Genomic DNA, 16,780 nt, shown 5'->3' on the forward strand with positions numbered 1-16,780 from the left:
AAGACGAAAAACTTCAATATTCGCACAGAGTCTGGTTTTCTTATTTCTGGTTGCTATGTACAAATCTGTAATATTTGCATTAAATGTACCAAACTGATGCTTTTAAATCAATGTATACATGTCATATAATATTTTTCAAAATAATTTTACTACATTTGCTACCACATTTCTTTGCTTAAACATCATTATATTTTATGTTTGTCCCTTTAAGGGTGCAATCAACAGTTTTTTTCTATGACGTCATGTTTTGAGGGACCATGCATATGTGACCCTTACTGGTGGACTGATTAATAAAGATACTTGTATGAAACTAGATATCACTGGAATCAGAATGTTCTCTAGTTTATAATGAAATAAAAATAATGTGTACTTTTAATATATTATAAAAATTTCATCCAATGAACATGGGGGAAAAAAGGTATAATTTTAACATAAAAAACTTGAAATCAGGTCAAGTGCACACCCATGAAGACATGATCCATGCACATTTTTCATAATCAAAACTGTATGAATTTTGTAGGTTTTTACCTGGCCTTTCAAAATAATCTTGTTTCAGGGTACGGTTTCCTGCTCCGAAAAGAGCTACAGTGGCTGCAAATAAGTTTTCAATTTTCACTGCTAAAAAAACAGACTGTTTACAGTGTTGTCTCCCCTCGAAATATGTTTATTTAATATAATTTTTAAAATTATTTCAATCATTCAACCTGTTTTAATTGAAAGCTAATTAACTAATTTTTACAATCAAATACAAAAAACATGATACTTTTTCACCAAGTAAGTAAATAAACAGGGGTTTTCCTCCATGGTTATTTTTAGACGGGGAATAACCCCTAGTTTTTAGTACGAAACTGTTTATAGCACCCTTAAGGCAAAACTTTGTATGCGACAAATTAAAATTTCTCAGCTTTTCTGAATCTGTACACTATACCGATTAAAATGATGTCTTACTTTAAGGATTGTGACCACAAATAGTGAAACTACAGCTCTTTTTTTATGTCGCGTAGTAATGGCATTTTGGCCAGTGGCAAACAGTTTAACTGGCAAATTCCAAACATTTCCTCTATCCCTTTTTCATCAGTTTTACAAAGAAAATAAATCATAAAACAGGGTTTCTTTTGAATAAATAGAATAAAAACTATGAAATAAGCATGAATAAAGGTACTTAAAGCATATTTTGTACCTAGTATTATATGAACTAAGATAAGGCTGAGTTGAGAAAAATATTGAAATGGTGTTTTTCTTAGGAATGGCACTTGTACCTTTTTGACTATAAAAAGTACCAAATATACAATATAATGAATAAACATGTATGTTACTCTCATCAGTAATAAAGGTCAAAGTAGAAAAAATCTACACTTTTCATGTGCAACTTTTAGTTTCAAATATATGAGAGATTGAATAAAAATATCATGACGTCGCAAAAAGACGAAAAACTTCAATATTCGCACAGAGTCTGGTTTTCTTATTTCTGGTTGCTATGTACAAATCTGTAATATTTGCATTAAATGTACCAAACTGATGCTTTTAAATCAATGTATACATGTCATATAATATTTTTCAAAATAATTTTACTACATTTGCTACCACATTTCTTTGCTTAAACATCATTATATTTTATGTTTGTCCCTTTAAGGGTGCAATCAACAGTTTTTTTCTATGACGTCATGTTTTGAGGGACCATGCATATGTGACCCTTACTGGTGGACTGATTAATAAAGATACTTGTATGAAACTAGATATCACTGGAATCAGAATGTTCTCTAGTTTATAATGAAATAAAAATAATGTGTACTTTTAATATATTATAAAAATTTCATCCAATGAACATGGGGGAAAAAAGGTATAATTTTAACATAAAAAACTTGAAATCAGGTCAAGTGCACACCCATGAAGACATGATCCATGCACATTTTTCATAATCAAAACTGTATGAATTTTGTAGGTTTTTACCTGGCCTTTCAAAATAATCTTGTTTCAGGGTACGGTTTCCTGCTCCGAAAAGAGCTACAGTGGCTGCAAATAAGTTTTCAATTTTCACTGCTAAAAAAACAGACTGTTTACAGTGTTGTCTCCCCTCGAAATATGTTTATTTAATATAATTTTTAAAATTATTTCAATCATTCAACCTGTTTTAATTGAAAGCTAATTAACTAATTTTTACAATCAAATACAAAAAACATGATACTTTTTCACCAAGTAAGTAAATAAACAGGGGTTTTCCTCCATGGTTATTTTTAGACGGGGAATAACCCCTAGTTTTTAGTACGAAACTGTTTATAGCACCCTTAAGGCAAAACTTTGTATGCGACAAATTAAAATTTCTCAGCTTTTCTGAATCTGTACACTATACCGATTAAAATGATGTCTTACTTTAAGGATTGTGACCACAAATAGTGAAACTACAGCTCTTTTTTTATGTCGCGTAGTAATGGCATTTTGGCCAGTGGCAAACAGTTTAACTGGCAAATTCCAAACATTTCCTCTATCCCTTTTTCATCAGTTTTACAAAGAAAATAAATCATAAAACAGGGTTTCTTTTGAATAAATAGAATAAAAACTATGAAATAAGCATGAATAAAGGTACTTAAAGCATATTTTGTACCTAGTATTATATGAACTAAGATAAGGCTGAGTTGAGAAAAATATTGAAATGGTGTTTTTCTTAGGAATGGCACTTGTACCTTTTTGACTATAAAAAGTACCAAATATACAATATAATGAATAAACATGTATGTTACTCTCATCAGTAATAAAGGTCAAAGTAGAAAAAATCTACACTTTTCATGTGCAACTTTTAGTTTCAAATATATGAGAGATTGAATAAAAATATCATGACGTCGCAAAAAGACGAAAAACTTCAATATTCGCACAGAGTCTGGTTTTCTTATTTCTGGTTGCTATGTACAAATCTGTAATATTTGCATTAAATGTACCAAACTGATGCTTTTAAATCAATGTATACATGTCATATAATATTTTTCAAAATAATTTTACTACATTTGCTACCACATTTCTTTGCTTAAACATCATTATATTTTATGTTTGTCCCTTTAAGGGTGCAATCAACAGTTTTTTTCTATGACGTCATGTTTTGAGGGACCATGCATATGTGACCCTTACTGGTGGACTGATTAATAAAGATACTTGTATGAAACTAGATATCACTGGAATCAGAATGTTCTCTAGTTTATAATGAAATAAAAATAATGTGTACTTTTAATATATTATAAAAATTTCATCCAATGAACATGGGGGAAAAAAGGTATAATTTTAACATAAAAAACTTGAAATCAGGTCAAGTGCACACCCATGAAGACATGATCCATGCACATTTTTCATAATCAAAACTGTATGAATTTTGTAGGTTTTTACCTGGCCTTTCAAAATAATCTTGTTTCAGGGTACGGTTTCCTGCTCCGAAAAGAGCTACAGTGGCTGCAAATAAGTTTTCAATTTTCACTGCTAAAAAAACAGACTGTTTACAGTGTTGTCTCCCCTCGAAATATGTTTATTTAATATAATTTTTAAAATTATTTCAATCATTCAACCTGTTTTAATTGAAAGCTAATTAACTAATTTTTACAATCAAATACAAAAAACATGATACTTTTTCACCAAGTAAGTAAATAAACAGGGGTTTTCCTCCATGGTTATTTTTAGACGGGGAATAACCCCTAGTTTTTAGTACGAAACTGTTTATAGCACCCTTAAGGCAAAACTTTGTATGCGACAAATTAAAATTTCTCAGCTTTTCTGAATCTGTACACTATACCGATTAAAATGATGTCTTACTTTAAGGATTGTGACCACAAATAGTGAAACTACAGCTCTTTTTTTATGTCGCGTAGTAATGGCATTTTGGCCAGTGGCAAACAGTTTAACTGGCAAATTCCAAACATTTCCTCTATCCCTTTTTCATCAGTTTTACAAAGAAAATAAATCATAAAACAGGGTTTCTTTTGAATAAATAGAATAAAAACTATGAAATAAGCATGAATAAAGGTACTTAAAGCATATTTTGTACCTAGTATTATATGAACTAAGATAAGGCTGAGTTGAGAAAAATATTGAAATGGTGTTTTTCTTAGGAATGGCACTTGTACCTTTTTGACTATAAAAAGTACCAAATATACAATATAATGAATAAACATGTATGTTACTCTCATCAGTAATAAAGGTCAAAGTAGAAAAAATCTACACTTTTCATGTGCAACTTTTAGTTTCAAATATATGAGAGATTGAATAAAAATATCATGACGTCGCAAAAAGACGAAAAACTTCAATATTCGCACAGAGTCTGGTTTTCTTATTTCTGGTTGCTATGTACAAATCTGTAATATTTGCATTAAATGTACCAAACTGATGCTTTTAAATCAATGTATACATGTCATATAATATTTTTCAAAATAATTTTACTACATTTGCTACCACATTTCTTTGCTTAAACATCATTATATTTTATGTTTGTCCCTTTAAGGGTGCAATCAACAGTTTTTTTCTATGACGTCATGTTTTGAGGGACCATGCATATGTGACCCTTACTGGTGGACTGATTAATAAAGATACTTGTATAAAACTAGATATCACTGGAATCAGAATGTTCTCTAGTTTATAATGAAATAAAAATAATGTGTACTTTTAATATATTATAAAAATTTCATCCAATGAACATGGGGGAAAAAAGGTATAATTTTAACATAAAAAACTTGAAATCAGGTCAAGTGCACACCCATGAAGACATGATCCATGCACATTTTTCATAATCAAAACTGTATGAATTTTGTAGGTTTTTACCTGGCCTTTCAAAATAATCTTGTTTCAGGGTACGGTTTCCTGCTCCGAAAAGAGCTACAGTGGCTGCAAATAAGTTTTCAATTTTCACTGCTAAAAAAACAGACTGTTTACAGTGTTGTCTCCCCTCGAAATATGTTTATTTAATATAATTTTTAAAATTATTTCAATCATTCAACCTGTTTTAATTGAAAGCTAATTAACTAATTTTTACAATCAAATACAAAAAACATGATACTTTTTCACCAAGTAAGTAAATAAACAGGGGTTTTCCTCCATGGTTATTTTTAGACGGGGAATAACCCCTAGTTTTTAGTACGAAACTGTTTATAGCACCCTTAAGGCAAAACTTTGTATGCGACAAATTAAAATTTCTCAGCTTTTCTGAATCTGTACACTATACCGATTAAAATGATGTCTTACTTTAAGGATTGTGACCACAAATAGTGAAACTACAGCTCTTTTTTTATGTCGCGTAGTAATGGCATTTTGGCCAGTGGCAAACAGTTTAACTGGCAAATTCCAAACATTTCCTCTATCCCTTTTTCATCAGTTTTACAAAGAAAATAAATCATAAAACAGGGTTTCTTTTGAATAAATAGAATAAAAACTATGAAATAAGCATGAATAAAGGTACTTAAAGCATATTTTGTACCTAGTATTATATGAACTAAGATAAGGCTGAGTTGAGAAAAATATTGAAATGGTGTTTTTCTTAGGAATGGCACTTGTACCTTTTTGACTATAAAAAGTACCAAATATACAATATAATGAATAAACATGTATGTTACTCTCATCAGTAATAAAGGTCAAAGTAGAAAAAATCTACACTTTTCATGTGCAACTTTTAGTTTCAAATATATGAGAGATTGAATAAAAATATCATGACGTCGCAAAAAGACGAAAAACTTCAATATTCGCACAGAGTCTGGTTTTCTTATTTCTGGTTGCTATGTACAAATCTGTAATATTTGCATTAAATGTACCAAACTGATGCTTTTAAATCAATGTATACATGTCATATAATATTTTTCAAAATAATTTTACTACATTTGCTACCACATTTCTTTGCTTAAACATCATTATATTTTATGTTTGTCCCTTTAAGGGTGCAATCAACAGTTTTTTTCTATGACGTCATGTTTTGAGGGACCATGCATATGTGACCCTTACTGGTGGACTGATTAATAAAGATACTTGTATAAAACTAGATATCACTGGAATCAGAATGTTCTCTAGTTTATAATGAAATAAAAATAATGTGTACTTTTAATATATTATAAAAATTTCATCCAATGAACATGGGGGAAAAAAGGTATAATTTTAACATAAAAAACTTGAAATCAGGTCAAGTGCACACCCATGAAGACATGATCCATGCACATTTTTCATAATCAAAACTGTATGAATTTTGTAGGTTTTTACCTGGCCTTTCAAAATAATCTTGTTTCAGGGTACGGTTTCCTGCTCCGAAAAGAGCTACAGTGGCTGCAAATAAGTTTTCAATTTTCACTGCTAAAAAAACAGACTGTTTACAGTGTTGTCTCCCCTCGAAATATGTTTATTTAATATAATTTTTAAAATTATTTCAATCATTCAACCTGTTTTAATTGAAAGCTAATTAACTAATTTTTACAATCAAATACAAAAAACATGATACTTTTTCACCAAGTAAGTAAATAAACAGGGGTTTTCCTCCATGGTTATTTTTAGACGGGGAATAACCCCTAGTTTTTAGTACGAAACTGTTTATAGCACCCTTAAGGCAAAACTTTGTATGCGACAAATTAAAATTTCTCAGCTTTTCTGAATCTGTACACTATACCGATTAAAATGATGTCTTACTTTAAGGATTGTGACCACAAATAGTGAAACTACAGCTCTTTTTTTATGTCGCGTAGTAATGGCATTTTGGCCAGTGGCAAACAGTTTAACTGGCAAATTCCAAACATTTCCTCTATCCCTTTTTCATCAGTTTTACAAAGAAAATAAATCATAAAACAGGGTTTCTTTTGAATAAATAGAATAAAAACTATGAAATAAGCATGAATAAAGGTACTTAAAGCATATTTTGTACCTAGTATTATATGAACTAAGATAAGGCTGAGTTGAGAAAAATATTGAAATGGTGTTTTTCTTAGGAATGGCACTTGTACCTTTTTGACTATAAAAAGTACCAAATATACAATATAATGAATAAACATGTATGTTACTCTCATCAGTAATAAAGGTCAAAGTAGAAAAAATCTACACTTTTCATGTGCAACTTTTAGTTTCAAATATATGAGAGATTGAATAAAAATATCATGACGTCGCAAAAAGACGAAAAACTTCAATATTCGCACAGAGTCTGGTTTTCTTATTTCTGGTTGCTATGTACAAATCTGTAATATTTGCATTAAATGTACCAAACTGATGCTTTTAAATCAATGTATACATGTCATATAATATTTTTCAAAATAATTTTACTACATTTGCTACCACATTTCTTTGCTTAAACATCATTATATTTTATGTTTGTCCCTTTAAGGCAAAACTTTGTATGCGACAAATTAAAATTTCTCAGCTTTTCTGAATCTGTACACTATACCGATTAAAATGATGTCTTACTTTAAGGATTGTGACCACAAATAGTGAAACTACAGCTCTTTTTTTATGTCGCGTAGTAATGGCATTTTGGCCAGTGGCAAACAGTTTAACTGGCAAATTCCAAACATTTCCTCTATCCCTTTTTCATCAGTTTTACAAAGAAAATAAATCATAAAACAGGGTTTCTTTTGAATAAATAGAATAAAAACTATGAAATAAGCATGAATAAAGGTACTTAAAGCATATTTTGTACCTAGTATTATATGAACTAAGATAAGGCTGAGTTGAGAAAAATATTGAAATGGTGTTTTTCTTAGGAATGGCACTTGTACCTTTTTGACTATAAAAAGTACCAAATATACAATATAATGAATAAACATGTATGTTACTCTCATCAGTAATAAAGGTCAAAGTAGAAAAAATCTACACTTTTCATGTGCAACTTTTAGTTTCAAATATATGAGAGATTGAATAAAAATATCATGACGTCGCAAAAAGACGAAAAACTTCAATATTCGCACAGAGTCTGGTTTTCTTATTTCTGGTTGCTATGTACAAATCTGTAATATTTGCATTAAATGTACCAAACTGATGCTTTTAAATCAATGTATACATGTCATATAATATTTTTCAAAATAATTTTACTACATTTGCTACCACATTTCTTTGCTTAAACATCATTATATTTTATGTTTGTCCCTTTAAGGGTGCAATCAACAGTTTTTTTCTATGACGTCATGTTTTGAGGGACCATGCATATGTGACCCTTACTGGTGGACTGATTAATAAAGATACTTGTATAAAACTAGATATCACTGGAATCAGAATGTTCTCTAGTTTATAATGAAATAAAAATAATGTGTACTTTTAATATATTATAAAAATTTCATCCAATGAACATGGGGGAAAAAAGGTATAATTTTAACATAAAAAACTTGAAATCAGGTCAAGTGCACACCCATGAAGACATGATCCATGCACATTTTTCATAATCAAAACTGTATGAATTTTGTAGGTTTTTACCTGGCCTTTCAAAATAATCTTGTTTCAGGGTACGGTTTCCTGCTCCGAAAAGAGCTACAGTGGCTGCAAATAAGTTTTCAATTTTCACTGCTAAAAAAACAGACTGTTTACAGTGTTGTCTCCCCTCGAAATATGTTTATTTAATATAATTTTTAAAATTATTTCAATCATTCAACCTGTTTTAATTGAAAGCTAATTAACTAATTTTTACAATCAAATACAAAAAACATGATACTTTTTCACCAAGTAAGTAAATAAACAGGGGTTTTCCTCCATGGTTATTTTTAGACGGGGAATAACCCCTAGTTTTTAGTACGAAACTGTTTATAGCACCCTTAAGGCAAAACTTTGTATGCGACAAATTAAAATTTCTCAGCTTTTCTGAATCTGTACACTATACCGATTAAAATGATGTCTTACTTTAAGGATTGTGACCACAAATAGTGAAACTACAGCTCTTTTTTTATGTCGCGTAGTAATGGCATTTTGGCCAGTGGCAAACAGTTTAACTGGCAAATTCCAAACATTTCCTCTATCCCTTTTTCATCAGTTTTACAAAGAAAATAAATCATAAAACAGGGTTTCTTTTGAATAAATAGAATAAAAACTATGAAATAAGCATGAATAAAGGTACTTAAAGCATATTTTGTACCTAGTATTATATGAACTAAGATAAGGCTGAGTTGAGAAAAATATTGAAATGGTGTTTTTCTTAGGAATGGCACTTGTACCTTTTTGACTATAAAAAGTACCAAATATACAATATAATGAATAAACATGTATGTTACTCTCATCAGTAATAAAGGTCAAAGTAGAAAAAATCTACACTTTTCATGTGCAACTTTTAGTTTCAAATATATGAGAGATTGAATAAAAATATCATGACGTCGCAAAAAGACGAAAAACTTCAATATTCGCACAGAGTCTGGTTTTCTTATTTCTGGTTGCTATGTACAAATCTGTAATATTTGCATTAAATGTACCAAACTGATGCTTTTAAATCAATGTATACATGTCATATAATATTTTTCAAAATAATTTTACTACATTTGCTACCACATTTCTTTGCTTAAACATCATTATATTTTATGTTTGTCCCTTTAAGGGTGCAATCAACAGTTTTTTTCTATGACGTCATGTTTTGAGGGACCATGCATATGTGACCCTTACTGGTGGACTGATTAATAAAGATACTTGTATAAAACTAGATATCACTGGAATCAGAATGTTCTCTAGTTTATAATGAAATAAAAATAATGTGTACTTTTAATATATTATAAAAATTTCATCCAATGAACATGGGGGAAAAAAGGTATAATTTTAACATAAAAAACTTGAAATCAGGTCAAGTGCACACCCATGAAGACATGATCCATGCACATTTTTCATAATCAAAACTGTATGAATTTTGTAGGTTTTTACCTGGCCTTTCAAAATAATCTTGTTTCAGGGTACGGTTTCCTGCTCCGAAAAGAGCTACAGTGGCTGCAAATAAGTTTTCAATTTTCACTGCTAAAAAAACAGACTGTTTACAGTGTTGTCTCCCCTCGAAATATGTTTATTTAATATAATTTTTAAAATTATTTCAATCATTCAACCTGTTTTAATTGAAAGCTAATTAACTAATTTTTACAATCAAATACAAAAAACATGATACTTTTTCACCAAGTAAGTAAATAAACAGGGGTTTTCCTCCATGGTTATTTTTAGACGGGGAATAACCCCTAGTTTTTAGTACGAAACTGTTTATAGCACCCTTAAGGCAAAACTTTGTATGCGACAAATTAAAATTTCTCAGCTTTTCTGAATCTGTACACTATACCGATTAAAATGATGTCTTACTTTAAGGATTGTGACCACAAATAGTGAAACTACAGCTCTTTTTTTATGTCGCGTAGTAATGGCATTTTGGCCAGTGGCAAACAGTTTAACTGGCAAATTCCAAACATTTCCTCTATCCCTTTTTCATCAGTTTTACAAAGAAAATAAATCATAAAACAGGGTTTCTTTTGAATAAATAGAATAAAAACTATGAAATAAGCATGAATAAAGGTACTTAAAGCATATTTTGTACCTAGTATTATATGAACTAAGATAAGGCTGAGTTGAGAAAAATATTGAAATGGTGTTTTTCTTAGGAATGGCACTTGTACCTTTTTGACTATAAAAAGTACCAAATATACAATATAATGAATAAACATGTATGTTACTCTCATCAGTAATAAAGGTCAAAGTAGAAAAAATCTACACTTTTCATGTGCAACTTTTAGTTTCAAATATATGAGAGATTGAATAAAAATATCATGACGTCGCAAAAAGACGAAAAACTTCAATATTCGCACAGAGTCTGGTTTTCTTATTTCTGGTTGCTATGTACAAATCTGTAATATTTGCATTAAATGTACCAAACTGATGCTTTTAAATCAATGTATACATGTCATATAATATTTTTCAAAATAATTTTACTACATTTGCTACCACATTTCTTTGCTTAAACATCATTATATTTTATGTTTGTCCCTTTAAGGGTGCAATCAACAGTTTTTTTCTATGACGTCATGTTTTGAGGGACCATGCATATGTGACCCTTACTGGTGGACTGATTAATAAAGATACTTGTATAAAACTAGATATCACTGGAATCAGAATGTTCTCTAGTTTATAATGAAATAAAAATAATGTGTACTTTTAATATATTATAAAAATTTCATCCAATGAACATGGGGGAAAAAAGGTATAATTTTAACATAAAAAACTTGAAATCAGGTCAAGTGCACACCCATGAAGACATGATCCATGCACATTTTTCATAATCAAAACTGTATGAATTTTGTAGGTTTTTACCTGGCCTTTCAAAATAATCTTGTTTCAGGGTACGGTTTCCTGCTCCGAAAAGAGCTACAGTGGCTGCAAATAAGTTTTCAATTTTCACTGCTAAAAAAACAGACTGTTTACAGTGTTGTCTCCCCTCGAAATATGTTTATTTAATATAATTTTTAAAATTATTTCAATCATTCAACCTGTTTTAATTGAAAGCTAATTAACTAATTTTTACAATCAAATACAAAAAACATGATACTTTTTCACCAAGTAAGTAAATAAACAGGGGTTTTCCTCCATGGTTATTTTTAGACGGGGAATAACCCCTAGTTTTTAGTACGAAACTGTTTATAGCACCCTTAAGGCAAAACTTTGTATGCGACAAATTAAAATTTCTCAGCTTTTCTGAATCTGTACACTATACCGATTAAAATGATGTCTTACTTTAAGGATTGTGACCACAAATAGTGAAACTACAGCTCTTTTTTTATGTCGCGTAGTAATGGCATTTTGGCCAGTGGCAAACAGTTTAACTGGCAAATTCCAAACATTTCCTCTATCCCTTTTTCATCAGTTTTACAAAGAAAATAAATCATAAAACAGGGTTTCTTTTGAATAAATAGAATAAAAACTATGAAATAAGCATGAATAAAGGTACTTAAAGCATATTTTGTACCTAGTATTATATGAACTAAGATAAGGCTGAGTTGAGAAAAATATTGAAATGGTGTTTTTCTTAGGAATGGCACTTGTACCTTTTTGACTATAAAAAGTACCAAATATACAATATAATGAATAAACATGTATGTTACTCTCATCAGTAATAAAGGTCAAAGTAGAAAAAATCTACACTTTTCATGTGCAACTTTTAGTTTCAAATATATGAGAGATTGAATAAAAATATCATGACGTCGCAAAAAGACGAAAAACTTCAATATTCGCACAGAGTCTGGTTTTCTTATTTCTGGTTGCTATGTACAAATCTGTAATATTTGCATTAAATGTACCAAACTGATGCTTTTAAATCAATGTATACATGTCATATAATATTTTTCAAAATAATTTTACTACATTTGCTACCACATTTCTTTGCTTAAACATCATTATATTTTATGTTTGTCCCTTTAAGGGTGCAATCAACAGTTTTTTTCTATGACGTCATGTTTTGAGGGACCATGCATATGTGACCCTTACTGGTGGACTGATTAATAAAGATACTTGTATAAAACTAGATATCACTGGAATCAGAATGTTCTCTAGTTTATAATGAAATAAAAATAATGTGTACTTTTAATATATTATAAAAATTTCATCCAATGAACATGGGGGAAAAAAGGTATAATTTTAACATAAAAAACTTGAAATCAGGTCAAGTGCACACCCATGAAGACATGATCCATGCACATTTTTCATAATCAAAACTGTATGAATTTTGTAGGTTTTTACCTGGCCTTTCAAAATAATCTTGTTTCAGGGTACGGTTTCCTGCTCCGAAAAGAGCTACAGTGGCTGCAAATAAGTTTTCAATTTTCACTGCTAAAAAAACAGACTGTTTACAGTGTTGTCTCCCCTCGAAATATGTTTATTTAATATAATTTTTAAAATTATTTCAATCATTCAACCTGTTTTAATTGAAAGCTAATTAACTAATTTTTACAATCAAATACAAAAAACATGATACTTTTTCACCAAGTAAGTAAATAAACAGGGGTTTTCCTCCATGGTTATTTTTAGACGGGGAATAACCCCTAGTTTTTAGTACGAAACTGTTTATAGCACCCTTAAGGCAAAACTTTGTATGCGACAAATTAAAATTTCTCAGCTTTTCTGAATCTGTACACTATACCGATTAAAATGATGTCTTACTTTAAGGATTGTGACCACAAATAGTGAAACTACAGCTCTTTTTTTATGTCGCGTAGTAATGGCATTTTGGCCAGTGGCAAACAGTTTAACTGGCAAATTCCAAACATTTCCTCTATCCCTTTTTCATCAGTTTTACAAAGAAAATAAATCATAAAACAGGGTTTCTTTTGAATAAATAGAATAAAAACTATGAAATAAGCATGAATAAAGGTACTTAAAGCATATTTTGTACCTAGTATTATATGAACTAAGATAAGGCTGAGTTGAGAAAAATATTGAAATGGTGTTTTTCTTAGGAATGGCACTTGTACCTTTTTGACTATAAAAAGTACCAAATATACAATATAATGAATAAACATGTATGTTACTCTCATCAGTAATAAAGGTCAAAGTAGAAAAAATCTACACTTTTCATGTGCAACTTTTAGTTTCAAATATATGAGAGATTGAATAAAAATATCATGACGTCGCAAAAAGACGAAAAACTTCAATATTCGCACAGAGTCTGGTTTTCTTATTTCTGGTTGCTATGTACAAATCTGTAATATTTGCATTAAATGTACCAAACTGATGCTTTTAAATCAATGTATACATGTCATATAATATTTTTCAAAATAATTTTACTACATTTGCTACCACATTTCTTTGCTTAAACATCATTATATTTTATGTTTGTCCCTTTAAGGGTGCAATCAACAGTTTTTTTCTATGACGTCATGTTTTGAGGGACCATGCATATGTGACCCTTACTGGTGGACTGATTAATAAAGATACTTGTATAAAACTAGATATCACTGGAATCAGAATGTTCTCTAGTTTATAATGAAATAAAAATAATGTGTACTTTTAATATATTATAAAAATTTCATCCAATGAACATGGGGGAAAAAAGGTATAATTTTAACATAAAAAACTTGAAATCAGGTCAAGTGCACACCCATGAAGACATGATCCATGCACATTTTTCATAATCAAAACTGTATGAATTTTGTAGGTTTTTACCTGGCCTTTCAAAATAATCTTGTTTCAGGGTACGGTTTCCTGCTCCGAAAAGAGCTACAGTGGCTGCAAATAAGTTTTCAATTTTCACTGCTAAAAAAACAGACTGTTTACAGTGTTGTCTCCCCTCGAAATATGTTTATTTAATATAATTTTTAAAATTATTTCAATCATTCAACCTGTTTTAATTGAAAGCTAATTAACTAATTTTTACAATCAAATACAAAAAACATGATACTTTTTCACCAAGTAAGTAAATAAACAGGGGTTTTCCTCCATGGTTATTTTTAGACGGGGAATAACCCCTAGTTTTTAGTACGAAACTGTTTATAGCACCCTTAAGGCAAAACTTTGTATGCGACAAATTAAAATTTCTCAGCTTTTCTGAATCTGTACACTATACCGATTAAAATGATGTCTTACTTTAAGGATTGTGACCACAAATAGTGAAACTACAGCTCTTTTTTTATGTCGCGTAGTAATGGCATTTTGGCCAGTGGCAAACAGTTTAACTGGCAAATTCCAAACATTTCCTCTATCCCTTTTTCATCAGTTTTACAAAGAAAATAAATCATAAAACAGGGTTTCTTTTGAATAAATAGAATAAAAACTATGAAATAAGCATGAATAAAGGTACTTAAAGCATATTTTGTACCTAGTATTATATGAACTAAGATAAGGCTGAGTTGAGAAAAATATTGAAATGGTGTTTTTCTTAGGAATGGCACTTGTACCTTTTTGACTATAAAAAGTACCAAATATACAATATAATGAATAAACATGTATGTTACTCTCATCAGTAATAAAGGTCAAAGTAGAAAAAATCTACACTTTTCATGTGCAACTTTTAGTTTCAAATATATGAGAGATTGAATAAAAATATCATGACGTCGCAAAAAGACGAAAAACTTCAATATTCGCACAGAGTCTGGTTTTCTTATTTCTGGTTGCTATGTACAAATCTGTAATATTTGCATTAAATGTACCAAACTGATGCTTTTAAATCAATGTATACATGTCATATAATATTTTTCAAAATAATTTTACTACATTTGCTACCACATTTCTTTGCTTAAACATCATTATATTTTATGTTTGTCCCTTTAAGGCAAAACTTTGTATGCGACAAATTAAAATTTCTCAGCTTTTCTGAATCTGTACACTATACCGATTAAAATGATGTCTTACTTTAAGGATTGTGACCACAAATAGTGAAACTACAGCTCTTTTTTTATGTCGCGTAGTAATGGCATTTTGGCCAGTGGCAAACAGTTTAACTGGCAAATTCCAAACATTTCCTCTATCCCTTTTTCATCAGTTTTACAAAGAAAATAAATCATAAAACAGGGTTTCTTTTGAATAAATAGAATAAAAACTATGAAATAAGCATGAATAAAGGTACTTAAAGCATATTTTGTACCTAGTATTATATGAACTAAGATAAGGCTGAGTTGAGAAAAATATTGAAATGGTGTTTTTCTTAGGAATGGCACTTGTACCTTTTTGACTATAAAAAGTACCAAATATACAATATAATGAATAAACATGTATGTTACTCTCATCAGTAATAAAGGTCAAAGTAGAAAAAATCTACACTTTTCATGTGCAACTTTTAGTTTCAAATATATGAGAGATTGAATAAAAATATCATGACGTCGCAAAAAGACGAAAAACTTCAATATTCGCACAGAGTCTGGTTTTCTTATTTCTGGTTGCTATGTACAAATCTGTAATATTTGCATTAAATGTACCAAACTGATGCTTTTAAATCAATGTATACATGTCATATAATATTTTTCAAAATAATTTTACTACATTTGCTACCACATTTCTTTGCTTAAACATCATTATATTTTATGTTTGTCCCTTTAAGGCAAAACTTTGTATGCGACAAATTAAAATTTCTCAGCTTTTCTGAATCTGTACACTATACCGATTAAAATGATGTCTTACTTTAAGGATTGTGACCACAAATAGTGAAACTACAGCTCTTTTTTTATGTCGCGTAGTAATGGCATTTTGGCCAGTGGCAAACAGTTTAACTGGCAAATTCCAAACATTTCCTCTATCCCTTTTTCATCAGTTTTACAAAGAAAATAAATCATAAAACAGGGTTTCTTTTGAATAAATAGAATAAAAACTATGAAATAAGCATGAATAAAGGTACTTAAAGCATATTTTGTACCTAGTATTATATGAACTAAGATAAGGCTGAGTTGAGAAAAATATTGAAATGGTGTTTTTCTTAGGAATGGCACTTGTACCTTTTTGACTATAAAAAGTACCAAATATACAATATAATGAATAAACATGTATGTTACTCTCATCAGTAATAAAGGTCAAAGTAGAAAAAATCTACACTTTTCATGTGCAACTTTTAGTTTCAAATATATGAGAGATTGAATAAAAATATCATGACGTCGCAAAAAGACGAAAAACTTCAATATTCGCACAGAGTCTGGTTTTCTTATTTCTGGTTGCTATGTACAAATCTGTAATATTTGCATTAAATGTACCAAACTGATGCTTTTAAATCAATGTATACATGTCATATAATATTTTTCAAAATAATTTTACTACATTTGCTACCACATTTCTTTGCTTAAACATCATTATATTTTATGTTTGTCCCTTTAAGGGTGCAATCAACAGTTTTTTTCTATGACGTCATGTTTTGAGGGACCATGCATAT

This window comes from Mytilus edulis, chromosome 1, assembly GCF_963676685.1.
Source record: "Mytilus edulis chromosome 1, xbMytEdul2.2, whole genome shotgun sequence".
Classification (NCBI taxonomy): domain Eukaryota; kingdom Metazoa; phylum Mollusca; class Bivalvia; order Mytilida; family Mytilidae; genus Mytilus; species Mytilus edulis.